At 39.1% G+C, this 14826-nt stretch overlaps 1 pseudogene; it reads right to left on the reverse strand.

Annotated features, from left to right (window-relative positions):
- Positions 1 to 8560, reverse strand: part of LOC149833644 (protein TPR1-like) — a 29652-nt pseudogene extending 21092 nt beyond the window's left edge.
- Between the last annotated feature and the right edge of the window lie 6266 nt (positions 8561 to 14826).

Raw genomic sequence — 14826 nt, forward strand, 5'->3', positions numbered from 1 at the left:
AACCCAATCCAGTTAACATATGTATCACTGTGACCTTCAGATCTGATTACAGCTTTGTGTCATGACATTAGTCAGACATCAGATTTGTGATCAGATCTATTGCAATTAGAAGACAAGCAAAGATACGCACACCTGTTAACGGTTTAAATTTTTTCGGGCTTTTTTTTTATGATGATCAATCACGTGCTCACGCTCCCAAGATCCACCGCTCTGATACCATGTCAAAAGGCCAAATTCCCTGTTACTAGTTTTCAGAGGTGTCTCTGAAGAGTTAGTTGTATCAGACTCATTTCAGAATGGATTTTTGCGTTCTTTAGTTTCTTGGAAAGCTAAGACAATTTCCTATAACTTTGTAGTTAAATGTTTTTCGAGATTCATTCATTCAGACCTCTGAATTGATTGTCAAGACATCAGAATGACAGAAGTCCACTATCTCTTTTTTGTTACAGAACCGTTGTAGTTGTGCTCGATATTTTCTCGTTATCGGAAGATTCCCTACAAGAAATTTAGATTTTTTTTATTATGTGAAAAGCTAAGATCTAAATCTACATCTTTCATGTTTGGATATTTTGTTGGATCATTGTTTGTGGGGTCAAAAATCCCTTCGAACAGTATGTTTGTGAATTTCCGACAGTCTGTCCTGGACTGGTTTAGCAGTCTCGATTCCGAGTCCGTGGAGCAGACATCTCTGCTTTGAATCTGATATTTTTGGATTCGTTGGAAAGTTGTGTGAGTCGCGCACAACTTTCATTTGGACCACCTCTATCAAAATAGAGCGCACAGGTCCCGAAAAACTATTTTTTAGAGTTCTATTCAGACTCTGCATTGTATAAGCTTCTACGTGCGTTTGGATCGTGGATCGGTGTGTACTGAGTCCACACCATACCATTGCATCATTTTGGTATCAGAGCGAGGGTTGTTGGATTTTTCAATTCAACACGATTCTCGGTGTTGTTGGGAATTCAAAAGTTTTTTTTAAGTATCACTCACCATGGCGGGTTGAATGGGCGATCGAGGTAAAAATAATTTTAATAGAGGGAACGAGGATCGTGACCATCGATATGAGGTGCGAAATTTGCAAAGATAACTCGTCGTGGCTAACCGTCGAATTGAAGATTTGACTCATCAAATGGCCGAAAATGTTAGATTTAACGATCGGCGTGATTAGCGGAGTTCGCACCATTCTCAAGGAACTCGTGAAACTCATTCTTATGATTCTGATGATGACTTCGAGTCACACCGACGAAGTCCAGAAAGGAGAGATAACTTACAGCCTAGGAGATCCCATTGGGATTCGAACTTACGTTTTGATATCTCAGAATTCAAGGGAACTGGAACTCCCAAAGAATTCCTGGATTGGATTAGCGAAGTTCGCGAAATCCTTGAGTTTAAGGAGGTACCCGAAGATTGTCTTGTGGGATTGATCTCCCTCAAATTAAAGGGTCGAGTTGCAGCCTGACGACGATAGCTCAAGCAAACGCGCAAACATCAGGGTCGTGCCTCGATGGGAGTACATGGAGCAGAAACTCCGTGCTTAATTCTTAACATCGAACTATCGCCGAGAACTTTATCAGAAATATCAAAGTCTAAAATAAAGAACTCGTTCGGTGGATCAATACACCGAAGATTTTGATGATCTCATTGCTCGGAATGACATCCGTGAAAGCGAAGAACAGTTAGTATCGAAATATATTGGAGGTCTGAACTTCCAATTACAAGATATGCTTAACTTCGTTGAGTGTTGAACTGTGTCCGAGACTCATCAAAAAGCGCATCAATGGGAAAGGTCTACTCATTGAAAGACCTTGGCAAAATCTAGTCAGACTACTAGACCCTCAGTGCGGGCCCAGTAGTCCCAAGTAGAAAGGTTAACCCACCCTACCGACACCCCAATGCAAATAACCCGTCTAGGGTTACGAGTCAAAATGCTCAGGTGGGAACCCTAGACGGGTTATGGGCTTGGTCATGTAGCTGGATCCTGTTCTCTGGCAACCTTGCATCCCCGTGCACGTCCTTGCCTTCTGATCATGAATCTCTGATTTCTCTAGCTTTCTTCCGACAGTGTGATCCTTACTTGTATCCTTGGGTGCATTCGTGCTGCTGATCATACCCAAGGGTACGGGCACTAAGTTCAGACCCATCAACTTAGCAACTATTCCTGGTTTGCACCAGGCCACGCTCTGCCCGCCTAGAGTTGAGGGCAAGCAACAATTCCTCTGCAAGTTTAAACCGAACTTATCCTTACCCATGAATTTCGGGGGCAGATTCCTAAAAGATGACCTGTAGAGGGCATCTCTGCCATCCAAGGAGAAGCGAGGGTACTGGTTCAGTGCATTCCTGGCAGACTTGAGTATGTCCGAGTTGTTGACGCACGACATCCTTTTAATTCCCACGTCGTCGACAAGGCCCATGGGGCTGCCTCCTCCTCAAAGTCATGCCTTGCTATCATCTCCTCTAAAGTGGGTGCCGTCGCCGTTAGATGATCGTGAAGTGTGGTCTCCTCCAAGCAAGAAGCCGATATCATGGAGGGCGTCAACATACACGAAGTTTCTTCTCTACTCATGAGCTCTGGCTTTCCCTGATTGAGGGTGGACGTAGATGCAACACCATTGCAGAAGTATCTGAATCCCTTCTTCATCTTGGACGCTGAAGGACTAAGATGATGGGAGGTGGTGGACACAATAAAAGCAACAAATTTGAGGGAGGGTGGTGTTCTCCATGTAAAGGATCGGACAGCGTGCAGAACATATAGATTGAACGTGAATATAGGTGGCAGAGAAGATTGATGGTCGCTCTTCTTTTTAAGAATGCTTTGTCTCTCACAGATTTATCACCGGCCGGAGCCCTTTAGACTGGAGAGACAGCGTGGTCGCTCTTCTTTTTAAGAATGCTCACGTGAAAGGAGAGATGTCTCTCACAGGTTTCTCACCGGCCGGGGCCCTATAGGCTCCAGTCTAAAGGGCCCCGGCCGGTGAGAAACCTGTGAGAGACCTCTTCTTTCACGTGAGCATTCTTAAAAAGAAGAGCGACCATCAATCTTCTCCGCCACCTATATTTACTTCATTCACGTTCAATCTATATGTTCTGCTCAATCTATATGTTCTGCACGCTGTTACATTAACATGGAGAACACCACCCTCCCTCAAATTCGTTGCTCTTATTGTGTCCACCACCTCCCATCATCTTCGTTCACACTCCATGAAAGATTTGTTAGATTTGTCCTTTCTCCTGAACAACTCTGCAGCGTCCAAGATGAAGAAGGGATTCAGAAACTTCTGCAATGGTGTTGCATCTACGTCCACCCTCAATCAGGGAAAGCCAGAGCTCATGAGTAGAGAAGAAACTTCGTGCATGTTGACGCCCTCCATGATATCGGCTTCTTGCTTGGAGGAGACCACGCTTCACGATCATCTAACGGCGACGGCACCCACTCTAGAGGAGATGATAGCAAGGCTTGACTTTGAGGAGGAGGCAGCCAGGAGGGATAAGGCCCAGAAGAAGTGGGGCATGGGCCTTGTCGACGACGACGACGTGGGAATTAAAAGGATGTCGTGCGTCAACAACTCGGACATACTCAGGTCTGCCAGGAATGCACTGAACCAGTACCCTCGCTTCTCCTTGGATGGCAGAGATGCCCTGTACAGGTCATCTTTTAGGAATCTGCCCCCGAAATTCATGGGTAAGGATAAGTTAGGTTTAAACTTGCAGAGGAATTGTTGCTTGCCCTCAACTCTAGGCGGACAGAGTGTGGCCTGGTGCAAACCAGGAATAGTTGCTAAGTTGATGGGTCTGGACTTAGTGCCCGTACCCTTGGGTATGATCAGCAGCACGAATGCACCCAAGGATACAAGTAAGGATCACACTGTCGGAAGAAAGCTAGAGAAATCAGAGATTCATGATCAGAAGGCAAGGACGTGCACGGGGATGCAAGGTTGCAGAAGAACAGGATGCAGCTACATGACCAAGCCCATGCCCAGCTTTGATAGAAAATGATAACTTCTGAATAGCGAAGATTTCTTCAGATAATTAGTATTAAAATCTTATACAATTCCTTTTCACCTGCCTTGGAACTTTATCATTTTGTGTATTTTAGACCAAAGTTCACATTACTCTCAAGGTGAAAGCAATTGCCATTCTCTATACACATTTGGGTGAAAATTGGTCTGGTATTCACATTTGAATCATGCCTAGCCAAACAATCCAAGGATATCACAGCACCCAACTTGAACTACAGAGGATGAATTTCACTACTTTTTTTTTTTTTGAAAGGCAAGCTGGGGTTAGGCAGACCCCTACCAGTTATACAACTATACCATTGGGTTTTGAATCTGCAACGTCCCAACACAAGCAGAGCCCCCGTTGGTATGAATTTCACTACTTAGGCTTCAAGTATTTATATCAGAAAGTCATGCCTAGCAAAGCAATCCAAGGAAATCAATGCATGCAGTCAACCTAAATTGACATTTAAAAAAGAATAAATATCTACAACACTTTCTTTTTCTTTTGATCTCACATACAAGAACAACAGGAGGCCGAGAAGGGGAATTTTTATCAAGCCGATCCACTCTGCCAACTACTGGGCTCATGCTTGTAGCTGAGGTTACAGCAGCACTAGATACCTGCTGAGGAAACAGCAAATGAGCAAAGGACACATTTTCTTTTCTTTCTTTCTTTTTTTCCTAAATTGCGGAAACCTACATAATAATCAAGAAAGTAGAACCTTTATCAAAGGAGTATCAATAGGTGCCCTATTTGCTTCAAAAGAACGGTTTTCAATAGAACGCAAGTACCGAAGTCCATCTGCATTAGCAAGGATCTTGAAGCCATTGTCTGCTGTAGTAACAGCTAGAAGACTTCCATCTCTATTGAATCTCAACCGAGGCAAACTCTGCACCGGATAACCATATGTCAAAATGTGATTGAGAAGAGAAAACAGAATAATAATGATAATAATGATAATAATATTAATAATAACTTGAACATGAAATTCTCACCAGAAGTCCACCATCAGCATCTGCTGTCCTGAGAATGTTGACATTGTCCATATCCCAAAATTTTATTTGGTTATCTTCACCAGCAGCCATAAAGTGATTTTGTGAGGTATCAAATTGCACAACACCAGCAGATTTCTTTTTGAATCCAGCATATGTCCTCTTAATGGCACCTTCACTTTCATTCCACTCAACTAGGTACGAGTCACCATCTTTACTTGTCCCACAAGAAAACAATCTAGGTGGCACAAAGGAAGCAACAAACACTCAGAAGTACTACCATCAATGTAATCAAACATTTTGATTTACAAAACCCTTAAGAAATTTGAAATTCGGGCTTCACTTACCTACTTCCATCAGCACTATACATCATTGTTGTACACCAGCGGCCAGGAGCTTCATAATGTACTCTTGAACCCAAATTGTCATATAACCATGCCTTTATTTTCCCATCAAGGGCAGTTGAAAAAATAAACTGCAAATTCAAACAGAACAATTTACAAGCTCTGGTTCACTTAGCTCAAATTATTCTACCTTCTTTGGTTACTTTTTTAACTCTAGCTAGTGGAATATTGCATAAAATGGTTTAATACAGAACACATTCATCAACCATGTGAAAGAAAAATTTTCATATTTTATACAAAAAAACTTTAATAAGTATTACATTTTTCTGAAATGTAATGCCCGCAAAGGCTATCTTTATGGTCATCATGTCACTGCCTTCTAGGATGACTGGTGGAGATAGGTCACTTGTTTTTTTCACATTAGAAAGGAGGAACAGTGACATTTGGTATTTGTGCTTTTATGAAGGAAACAATGGCGATAAAAAGCTGTGAACAATATAAATTGTAGGGGCAATCTTCAGCTACCCGAACAATAATATGGATAAGTGGAATGTTTACAGAAACCATAGTTACAAATATTGGTGGTACTTTGAAATACTGTGCTTCTATCATGATATATCATGATATCAACACTTTAATTCTTTAATATTTTTATCTTTTATTTATATTATATTTTCCTATATTTTTAAAAATATATGTATACCAATATTTCTCCAACATTTTCTCAAAACTGTTTTATTTTAATTTATTACAGAATTTTTCCGTTGCTGAGAAAATCACAATGCTCTGTGACATTAGTAGGAACTAAGTTTTGGTTTCTTCCAATGAAGACACATTCTCAACAGTTCTTCTATTCAATATCACTATCATAGTATGTTAAAGACTTAGAAGACACATACATGCTAGACAATTAAAGCAAAGAAGTTACCTGAATATTTTCTTTATGATGCGGACACAGAATAAACGGGTGCCTCATGTCCTTCAGAAGTATAAAGTCGTCTTCCATTTAGATCCCACACCTGCATACACAATGTTTTGGAACTTAAAATGGGTGAGAGAGAGAGAAAGCAAATAAAGTCAGTTGTTTCTGTCAACGAAGACAGATTATGTTATAGCACACACCTTTATCAACTTATCATCTCCACAAGTTACAAAGCAGAGTTGCTTGTTTGGATGAGAAAATGCTAAATCATTCACTCTACCACCATGAGCATCAATCTGACAAAGAAATATAACTTTTCAGAATGTACTTTTATATGCATCTAGAGCAAAACACTCCTACAAACCTCCAAATGGTGTCGCAAATCAGCATGGCCGTGGTAAGCATGCAAATGAACCAGGTGCTTTGTAAATGCAATCCCTGTACTCAAGCAAATGAAAGATTTCAAGCAAGGAAAAGGGATCCAATGGAAGCTATATCAACAAGTAAAGGGTACACACCCATCAGAACTCCATGTTACTTTACTGATGGAGGCAGAAAAGTCTTTGGTCATTGCAGCCTATCAATATCAGCAGAGCATTTCATAATAGAACATTAGAAACAAATAAGTTAAACCTCAGTAATGAAGGAAAGAAAAATCTTAATCTTATTAAGAACTACTATTCATAACATTATCCAGAGGAAAAAAATCAACGAAAAGCAAATTAACATAAAACACCTGAAACAAACAAAACTCTATTTTACACCTTGTGCTTGCATTTTTTCCACAGAGATGCATATGTCAGAAAAGCAACCATCGAATGAAAAAGCGGTGCAGATAGGGGCAATACATATTTAAAGAAGAGACACTTTTATGTTTCTTTTTAGACTGGCCATGGATGTATATGCTGGTAGTGCCTGGAAATGATCACCATGGTAATTGTGAATCACATGAAAGCATGCCCATCTAGAAATATTACTGCAACATGAAACAGTACTTCCAGATAATACCATTATTTTCATATGCACAATGGGCAGTAGAAAAAGACAGGAAGCACTTTCATACATCATTCATTTTCTTAAGTTAAAAGAAAACCCTGGGAAAGCATGTGATTGAACATTTTTGGAACAACCCTTGAACATTTCCAGCAAATGTTAAGTACTTATTCGAGAACCATGATGTGAAGGTCTGATAGGAACCTGGAACGGTAATGATAATGCAGCCATATATCTTATCTTGAATGGTTTGGTCAACAACCTTTCCCGAGATCCAACTTCCCACAGCGTTACTTCACCATTACTAGAACCAACTGTTGGAAGACAAACAAACTGATACATGAACAGTACTTTCCACAACAGCATGATGTATGAAAACATCACAAATAAATTATACCAAGAAGCAATGTTTGATGCGTAGGATGAAAGTCCATGCTTGTGACTATAGACCCTTGATTAATAGTACGTGCAACCGTTCTGGGAAGGTCCTCCAATGACCATGATGATTGTGAAACTGGAGCTGGATATGTTACATGTACAAGAAGAACAAAGAAAGGAAAACAGAGGAAAATGCAAGATGATAATGTACGTTGATCACATGGTGAAGATAAAAAGAGAAGGGCATAAGAGCAAGTATGCTCTAAGTGCAAACAAGAGCGATAAAAACCTTTCCCAGAAAAAGAGTGATATTAGCGGGACTAACCTCATCAACAGGTTGAGCTGCTGAGCGCAGACGCTTCATAAGTTGGTCAGAGTCAATACTTTGGTACTCTATACCTAGAGCATTTGGGAGAGTCCTAGGACGTTTCAAAAGGGAAACTGTTGCAAAGAAAACAAAAGAAATGTCAATATCTTTAAGAAACAATAAGAAACCATGTCCAATTCTTCTCAGTTTCTTTAAGATCACATCATGAACAACCTGTTTTGTTCAATCCAGTAATTACACTTGAAAGATGGAACTTTCCCACTGTATGATTAAAAAGAAAAGAAAATAGCTCTGCACAAAGTTGCAGCAATGATTGTTTTTGGAAAACAAACAACCTTTGTAATATTAGGTCCGTAAAACAAAATTTTGTCTATTATCCTGTGTCCTGGAAGATAGCCAGGCCATTATCTATCAATTAAAGACCACACAAGGACAAACCCCAACTCTTCTCAGCAAGACCATATATCAACCTTGATTTGGTGGAACCAGAATTGCTGATGCAACTACAACAGCAGACTGGACAGAAGAAGATGCACTAGTATTTGCCATCCAACCAGTTAAAGCATTTGTGTTGGCCGCCTGCCGTTGGAGGGAAAGGCTGCATGTGCCTAAAATTTCCTACGAGTTGTGGACAGGTAGGAAACCATCACTGTCATATATGCACATATGGGGATGTCCTGCAGAGGCTAAGTTGTATAACCCCTACATTAAAGTCTTTGATCCAAGAACAACCGGCAGATATTTCATTGGTTATCGAGAGAGATCAAAAGAATACAGGTTTTATTGCCCATCTCATTCACCATATATTGTTGAAACAGATAAGGCAAAATTCCTTAAAAATGGTTCAGTCGGATTAAGTGCACTTCAAAATCTTGGTTTTGAGAAAATACAGGATTTAGTCTCACTACCTGTTGAGGAAAACACTGAGAGATACCATATTATCATCTCTGATGTTGATGTGGTTGATCACCCGGTTGTTGATGCATAAATCCAAAATGAACTCATTGTGGATAATGCAAAAGAACACGAACAGGATGAACATATTCAATCTGAACATGTGGAACGACATGTTTGGAGATCCAAAAGGGTTAAGAAATCTGCCATACATCCTGATTATGTGATGTACCTTCAGGAGCCTGATGATTTCATAGATATAGACGATGACCCGTTGACTTTTATAGAAGTTATTGAAAGCAAATAATTTTCGCACGGAATAAAAGTCATGAAAGAAGAGTCGAACTCTATGGCTAAGAATCAAGTGTGGGATCTTGTCGAGTTACGTAAAGGAGTAAAACTCATAGGGTATAAATGGGTCTTTAAGACCAAAAGGGACTACAAAGGTGACATAGAGAGACATAAGGTAAGGTTGGTTGCTAAAGAATTCACCCAGATGGATGACATTGACTATAATGAGACATTTTCTCATGTCTCAACTAAGAAGTCAATAAGGATAATTTTGGCCCTCGTAGCTTATTATGACTTAGAACTACATCAGATGGATGTGAAAACAACGTTCCACAACGGGGATCTGAATGAAGAGGTATACATGGATCAACATCTTGGTTTCTCTGAAGATGATCGTTCGGTTTGCAAGCTTAACAAATCAATATATGGACTTAAACAGGCCTCCTGACAATGGTATATTAAATTTTTTCATGTCATTGTGACTTTTGGATTTACAGAAAACATCATTGATCGATGTATATACCTTAAGAAAAGTGAGAGTAAGTTCATCATATTGATGTTGTATGTAGATAATATACTACTTGAAACCAATGATATAAAGTTACTTGCAGAGACAAAACAGTTTCTTACATCACATTTTGACATGAAAAATATGAGTGAGGTTGCTTATGTACTTGGCATAGAGATCCTCCGAGACAAAGCAAAAGGTTTTCTAGGTCTCTCCCAAAGATCCTACATAAATAAGATATTAAAAAGATATGGGATGGAGAATTGTTCTCCTGGTGAATCACTCATATCAAAAGGTGATAAACTGAGCCTAAAGGATTGTCCACAAAACGATATTGACAAAGCACATATGAGTGCTTATTCATATGCATCAGTTGTTGGCAGCTTGCAATACGCGCAGACTTGTTCACGTACAGATATTTCTTTTGCAGTAAGGATGCTCGGTAGATTTCAATCTAACCCAGACATATCCCATTAGAAGGCTGCTAAGAAAGTCATGCGGTATTTGCAAGGGACAAAAGATTATATGTTGACGTATCATAAGGTTGATCACCTCAAGGTCATTGGCTACTCAGATGCGGACTTAGGAGGGTGCCTTCATAGTAGAAAGTGTACTACTGGGTATGTCTCCCTACTTGCTGGGGGCGCGATTTCTTAGAGGAGTGAGAAGCAAACGACCACTGTTGCTCACACCATGGAGGCAGAGTTTATAGCATTGTATGAGACTACTTCGCAGGCCATATAGTTGAAGAACTTCATATCACAGTTAAAGGTGGTTGATTCCATCGAGAAGCCACTGAAGGTCTACTATAATAATGAAGTTGCGGTGTCCTTTTTGAATAACAATAAAAATACTACATCATGTAAGCATATAAAATTAAAGTACTTTCTTGTTAAAGAAAGGACAGAGAATCATCTAGTACATATTGTTAATATTTGTACCAAAGAGATGATTGATGATCCTCTTACTAAAGGGCTAGCACTAGGATTGTATTCCGAACATGTATTGAGGATGAACTTGTTAAATTTTTTTTTTTATATATGCATATGAATAAAGTGATCACATACAATTTTGATTCTTATTATGGTCATTTTTTGTTAATCTCATAAAGATTAGAGATTTAACTAAGGATCTGTAGAATAGATTTTAAAGGCCAATTTATTCATCAATCCATAAGGTATTCAGTTAAGGGTTTATCGCTGGGACAAGTGGGAGAATGTTGGAGTCACCCATGTATAAGGACTCTCTTAGAGGTGTCCCTATCGGATAAACCTTACCATTTGGAGGGAACAATTATCTTAACTCCTAATGAAGGTTAATGCTATAAAAGGCGTATTGATGAGAGACCCCAAGGCAGATGCAGAAGCTAATCAACATAGTTGATTGTTTTGGGACTTGGATCCTGCTCACCGTCGCTGGAGGGTCTGCACTCATCAAGGGCTGCGACCGACTGAGGAGACAAACGTCTCAAAGATGATAGATCGGGTTCACTCATCGGCCATTATCAAACGAACATGGTCGCTTCATGTATTTTCTATCTCATCTTTTTGTGCAGGCGCCAACACTTGGTTCTCTTAAGGATTGCAGAAAAACAGTATATCATCAATAAAGAAAATATAGGAGATGTCTTGAGAAAAGTAGGGGACTTTAACAGCCTCAGCCTCAATATAATTTTGGCATTCACCTAATTTCAGCTTCCTGAAAAGTCTCTCTATAATGATTAAAAACAGATATAGGGACAAAGGGTCCTCCTGCCTGAGACCCCTAGTGCTCCAAAAAAAATTCTCTGAAACTACATTCACCAACACTTGAAATGAGGCTATGAAAACACAAAGCATAACTCTTTCTATCCAAATTGGATGAAAGACCAATCAAACAAGAGAGTTCTTAAAAAAAATCAAGAAATTCTATCATAAGCTTTTAAAAGGTCTAACTTTAGACATAATACATAAAAAAAATTCTAATCAAGGGAATGTAACAATTCATGAGCAAGCAAAATACTTTATCTAATATCCTTACCTTTCAAAAAAGTCTCTTGATTCTTGGAGATCACTCTCGTGAGAATAACTCTCATTCTATTCACCATAATCTTGAAAATAATTCTGTATAAAAAGTTACACAACACAATGGGTCTAAACTTCTTCAGTTGGTCTACGCTTGTGCTTTTAAGATTAAAGCAATCAAAGTGGAATTGATATTTTTCATGATTTTTTTCCTTTCAAAAAAAAACTTTGATAGTTGCAATAATGACACTACCTACAATGTCCCAACATATTTGATGGAACATACCTAGAATCCCATCCGGCCCCCGAGCTTTGTACATCATAAACAAGAGATAGCTACATCTCATTCTCCTCTTGAGACACACATGACCCATCTTAAGAAGGAAATATGTTAACTCGGTCCTCATCCTCAGTAAGCAAGTTTTGGAAGAACTTGAAACACTCACTTTTAATACGTGAATGTTATGAAATTTGGGAGCTATCAATTAGAAGGTTATTGATAGTGTTGGTGATGCCTTCTTTTAACTAAAGCCATAAAAATTTAGTGTTTATGTCTCACTCTCGAAACCAACGGACACAAGATTTTTGCCTTCATTGAGATTCCGCCTGCACCAATGTCTTTTTAAGACCTTTCTTCAGTTAAAATTCAGTTTCAATATCCTCATGAGAAAGAGAAGTGCAGTTCATCAATTGTTGCACAACCAGAAGTTAGTTCTGCAAAGACTAAATTTTACCTTCGAGGTACCCAGATCTAGCCTTCTTCCAGGTTTGTAGCTTTGATTTCACATCATCCAGCTTATTCAATATACAAATCATGGGACAACCAAACTCCGGAGTACTCCAACAATCTCAAATAATTTTCAAACATTTTAACTTTGACAACCACCACTCAAAGAATTTGAAAGGTTGCTTTATACTCTTTCTCACAACCATTTTAGAGTAAAAAACAAGCAAAGAATGGTCCTCCACCGATCTCAAAAACACCTTCAACGAGCGGTCCATACCAACATCATCAAACCACTAATAGTTGATAAAGCAATAGTCCAGTCTACACTACACATTATCTCTGCCTTTTTTATTATTAGTCCAAGTGTATCTTGCCTCTGGATCTCCAATTTCAAAAAAAACTCCTGCTACAATAAAATCATGAAACTCTGAAGCACAATAGATATTTGGAGGAAGCCTTGTCTTTTCTGAATCATTAAGCACACAATTGAAGTCTCTAATAAACACCCAAGAAAGAGGCTTAGGGTTCATCATATCCAGCAAAGCTCCAAATTGCATTGATCTATGTCCAGCATGATTGCTAAGGTATACACCTGCAACCTTGAAACACTTATTGTTTGCTCGGTCTAAAACCAAACTGCTAATAACTCCATCGTTGATCTAAAAATCTGAGCATTCCACACGGCCTTGGTCCCAAAAACACATAATATACATTCTATCATACTCACATAACTCATCATGGATAACATGAAAATTAGCACTTATACTTTAAAGATAAAAAGTGTTTAAAGAAAATCATTGGTTCAATAATGAACATCTCAAGATGATAAATCCAGATAAAAGATTGGAGATTCTTGTGCGATTGGGGTTTAGCAAAACCCCTAATATTCTATGAAAAAATCTTCACCATACTTACCTGTGTACTTACCATCAGTGCCTCTATGCGGTCACAGAGTGATGTTACTTACCCTGGAAGCTTGCCCTGATAAACCTTTCTTAGGATGTTCCACATTCTGCTTAGTACAGAGGATTGAATGTGTTGTCCACTTTCTCAATTGAATCCATCAAAGTACCACCTTGAGCACACTCATATGCTTTGACACCGACAACGTCAAGACCATCCCCATCAGATGGTGGCCCTACACTCTTAGTGTCAACCAATGAAATCAGCTTAATCTCACCATTATCATTAATAATAAACTCTTTGTCTACCACATAATCAACACCCAATGGTTTCCTTTGTAAATTCTGTTGATCATGCTAGACATTTACTGTTTTCCCAGCAACATCAGATAAAATCATAAACTGGTTGGAAGCAATAATAGGATTCTTCGAAGCGCTTAGAGGATCCTTTGGTTCAGGTTCTGAATTATGTTGAACATGTAAAACATTTTCTGATTCCTTAACATCGTCGAAAATGACCTGAAAATAATTGAAATCAACAATAGGAACCTCCAAAATGTTTGGGGAGCCTCTTTCAAACTCTAATCACCAATGTCCACATCCATTGAAATGACCTGTAGGATATCAAAGGGGTTCATAGACTCTTTTACAGGATCCTTGGTAACCCAAACTTTATGCACTTTTTTTTTGAGTTGGTTGCCAACCATCACCTTTGAATAGTTTGCCCAATACAAGAGGTGCAGAAACAATAAGCTCACAATTAATAGGTACTTTAATCAAAATTCTAGCAAAGTGAAGACATATATTGGCACTTGTGCGCTCATCCACTGCCACAAGCTTACCAACCAAACCTTTCGCAACCATTGCAAACATATCCTAGCACCACATAGCCAGAGGAAGACCAGTAATAAAAATCCAAATAGAGAGGGATTTCAACCCATAAAAGATAGGGATCTCATAGCCATCCCATTGTTCCATCAACAAAGTTCTCCCAGTCAGCATCAAGGACCCCACTAAAGCACATACAACATGTCCTCATTATGCTTCAACAGGTCCTCCTTATTCCCAAAGCGAACAAAAAAATCATTTTCAGGGAGAGCAGAGAAAATGGGTTTTTCACATAATTTTCATCTCTTGCACAACTCCAACACATAAAATTCTTGCTCCATAGACCGCGTATCTTATTTACACACTAGAGAAAATTCATATGGCTTCATATGATTAATGTACAAACCTTGAGGAATAATAAAAATGATTTTTCCCTCTTCCCTACTCAGCTTAGGCCTAAGCAGATTCAGATCAACCAAGTGACATCCAACAATCTGGGCCCAAGACCAATCAGGTATGACCATATTTACAACTGAGTTTCCCTTACCAAGACCAGACTTCAGAGAATCAAGAAAGTGATCAGATTTTTTTCACAACCACCATCCATCATCTTGGATGGGTTATGTAATGGGTCCTTAAGTTCACCACCATTCACACAATCATCTGTCATCTTGAATGAATTATGTGATGATCCCAAAAACCTTGAATCAGCGCACG

The sequence above is a fragment of the Nuphar pumila genome, chromosome 6 (genome assembly GCF_984573655.1).
Source record: "Nuphar pumila chromosome 6, dmNupPumi1.hap1.1, whole genome shotgun sequence".
Taxonomy (NCBI): domain Eukaryota; kingdom Viridiplantae; phylum Streptophyta; class Magnoliopsida; order Nymphaeales; family Nymphaeaceae; genus Nuphar; species Nuphar pumila.